This window comes from Lactuca serriola, chromosome 6, assembly GCF_051521515.1.
Source record: "Lactuca serriola cultivar US96UC23 chromosome 6, Lser_US96UC23_V15, whole genome shotgun sequence".
Lineage (NCBI taxonomy): Eukaryota > Viridiplantae > Streptophyta > Magnoliopsida > Asterales > Asteraceae > Lactuca > Lactuca serriola.
The window spans coordinates 75,743,338-75,747,500 of record NC_136413.1 but is presented as its reverse complement, the minus strand read 5'-3'; positions in this window follow the sequence as shown (position 1 = coordinate 75,747,500).

The following is a 4,163-nucleotide window of genomic DNA, read 5'->3' as shown; positions in this document are numbered from 1 at the left end:
TTTTTTTTTAATATATTTTATTTGACAAAGATTAAATTTAATTGTTTTTAATTTTGTTAAAAGTGTATATGTAATCTTCTTGAAAATTCTTGACATGCCTAAGTAATGAGGTAGCATTACCAACCTAAGTAATGAGGTAGCATTAACAACCTAATGTTATATTCTAGAAACTGGAATACTGGATATCAATGAAAAAATGTTGTAAAGTCAAAGTAGAGTTCCTTGTTGTATTTGTCAAAATAGTTGAGCCTAGAGGATAACGGGTGTAGACTTGTAATTTCTTTCAAGACCCTGTTTCGTTTCTAGTTGATTTTAGTCTCTCTCTCTCTCTCTCATATATATATATATATATATATATATATATATATATATATATATATATATATATATATATATATATATATATATATATATATATATATAGGGTGAGATCGGTTGAGAACTCATAGTTTTCTGAGAATTTGAGAACTAAAAGTGGAGGTTAGATCAAAATTAATTCATTAAGGGTATGATTGTAATCTTATCAATCTCGTTTAAGGTTTAATTTTTTGTGTTATTGTAAATATTAATATAAATGTCTAAAAATTACAATATAAATTAAATTTATGGATTTTTTTTAAAAATAGTAATTTTCATTTTTTTTAAAGTGCAAATTTTTTAATCTTTTATAGAAAACATGAATTTTTGAAAAAAATTGAAAAAAATTATTTTTTTAAAAAAATGCAATTTTTTAAAAGCATTTAAAAATCAATAAAATTAAAAAAAAAATTGAATATTTAAAAAATACTGTAATTTTTTAACCAAAAAAATGAACATTTTCGGTACATTTATACATATTTTTACAAGTGCATGTATGTATATTTCATATATTATAATATTTGTAAATGAATAATAAGAAAACTTATTTTATTTATTAATCTATAAACACAATACAATAAGTATTTTATTTGATACAATATAGAATATTAAAAAACAAAAAAAAATGCTACAAAATTTCAAAGCGTTTTCATGTCTTCGTGTCAATATTTTCATATTTTCTTCAATTTATCATTTTTCACTATAATTTCTTCCAAATCTACCAACAAAATTGATTGATGCAAAAACACTCACAGAAATACATATGTGATTTACATGTGAATCACATGTAATTTACATATGAATCACATTTAATTCATGTGTGAATTACATGTGAATCACATGGAAAAATGAAATATTCTTAAAAAGCCCAGGACGGACAAGAAAAAAAAGGCCCTTATCTTTATTATAATTTTGCATTTTTAAATAAAAATATATAATGAAAAAAATTGGACCCTGTGCAGCTGCCCACTTTGCTCCCCCCCCCCCCCCCCCAAGCCCCCATGCATATATGAATTACATGTGATTCATATGTGAATAACATGTGATTTACATGTGAATAACATTTGATTTACATGTGAATCACATGAAATTCATATGTAAATAACATGTGATTCACTTGTGATTTTCATGTGAATTACATGTGATTCATACGTGAATTACATGTGATTTACATGAAATTCATATGTGAATAACATGTGATTCACTTGTGATTTTCATGTGAATTACATGTGATTCATACGTGAATTACATGTGATTCATACGTGAATTACATGTGATTCATACGTACATCACATGTGATTTATATGTGCATCACACTATGATTTAGACAATTATCAAAATTCAAGAAAATTCCAAAATGAACCATTATCAATTATGATTTACCCGATGGAAAAGTTGTTGGATGACACACCACACTTAGTTAAACTTGAGCTTGATATCAGCTAGACTTATTTCTAAACCTATCATTAATAGAATATGGTTAATATTTTGTAACACCTAATATCAATAACAAAAAATATAAAACTGTTTTTTTAGTCTGATAATCCACATGGTGCTTCACTACAAACCTTGCTTACAGTTTGCTTGTTGTTCTCTTCAGATGAAAGTACTATAGATATGTCAACAATGTGTTGATGTTTATGGTTCTCATCATCCATCTGTAACATCAAATCATCATTACATATACAAAATTGTGTGTCACAGCCAATCTAACAATCAAATTAGTGTTTACATTAGCTCATACAGATTTTTCAACAATTGATTAACCATAAATCAAATAAACTTGAAGAAAGTAACAATACAACACAATAAATGAAATTTGTAGCATATCAACATCTAGATTTTGAATTCATAATAAGATCATTCAGATATGGTTAAACTTTCAAAACTATATGTAGAAAAGCATTAGAAAAAAACCATCCCAGGACATGATGTAAGGTTAATCAGAATGAACAAGTGCAAAAACTGTTTACAAATCACGTTGAAAAGATAAATAAATAAACAAACGACCATCAATCAAGCACTATGAAGGATTAAGCATACACGACCATCAATCCGATTAAAACTCTCACAATGTTTATGCAAAGATACTACTACCCGTGCTACATTTAAGGAAGTATAACTAGGCATACAATTTGTAATGTGATAAATAGAAAGCACACCTGCGGAAACCAAGCATTAGGTTAACTTCTGATAAATTCTCGATCCTTGAATGAATTTGGTCCTCTATCATGCCAGTATCCTCAGTGAAGTTCACTCATAATTTGTTGCAGATCACCTTCCGGTAGAAATTCCGGTACAATCTGTCAGGACCTTCAACAACGACAACGATGTCGTTCTCATCAGATCCTAAAGTGATTCCTCTTGTGAAATTAGATGAAAGGTAGAAGGATGGAGGCGATGTTTTTAATTTAGATCTTAGGAACCAAGCAAAATCTATAAAATTCCATCAATTAGAAGAACATTATGCCATAATCAATTTCATAACAGTGTAATATTGAATAATATGAATAGCAAACCTGATGTTCGTAGACGAGTAAATCAACAAAGCCACTTCGATTGATGTTCTTTCCATATCTACGATAATGGCCAAGGAATGTGAGACATCGACGATGTGTTAGGTCATATCGACAACAAAAAGACCAGCGAATCAACACAACAATGAGAATGAGGAGGCGATTGTAAACGACCACTTCTATCACAACTACTGATCGGAGCAATAGTTACAAATCCGATGATCTGGAGATTAAGGAGTTTTATAGGAGGCGAGACGAAGGGGAGAGAGAGGCGGACAAAGGGGAAAGATAGGGAGGGTAGGGGTTGATGTGATAAACGGTTTGACCTTGTTATGCCTGGAATGCCCTTCATTCATTTTAATTAGATGCCCAGTGTCTTTTTTTTTCAAAGTATTTACAAACTGCCACAATGCATCCTAACCTTTTATTATTTTAATCTAACGATCATTTTTTAGTTCTCGGGAAACTATGAGTTCTCAAATGATCCTTCCTCTCTCTCTCTCTCTCTCTCTCTCTCTTTATATATATATATATATATATATATATATATATATATATATATTAGCTGTTTACCCGCGCCAAGCGACAGGTGCAAATAGTTTGTTTCGGAAGATAGTTATAATGTGACAACGAGTTTCATTTAGGTGCGAGGTAGTTCCTTACGGCCTTTCAACGGAATGTTTTGTGTTAGATAGTTTATTTCAACATATAGTTTCTATGTAGGTGTTTGGATCATTTCAACCAACATTGTACATGAATATAAAGATAATGAACCACTAGGGATGAAAGTGGGTCCAAACCCGGACCAGATGGACCCGGACCCGAAAAATCCGGAACCGTTTAACGAGATTTTTTAGAACCGGAAACCGGACCGGTATATAGGAACCAGTTCCGGGTACGGTACCGAGTAAAGTGGGTCTAGAACCGAAAAACCTAGAAATAGGAAAGTGGGTAAGATGGAACCGGGTAAAATGGGTTTAGAACCGAAAAAACCGGATTTTTTTATTATTATTATTATTATTATTATTATTATTATTATTATTATTATTATTATTTGTAACTACCTCAATCGCATAATCTTTCAACCGTTATAAAAAAATTAATAAACAAAAAATTACATTTAGGTTATTGACGACATTGATTTTTTTTTTAAAAGTAACATGATATAACAAAGTTGGTTTAATATTACTGTGAAATATGAGCTTTTAGTTATGTGATTGTAATATATAATGTACGTTCATAGGGATGAGTTAATTGTAACATGATTAGAGGTTGCAATTAAAAAAAATA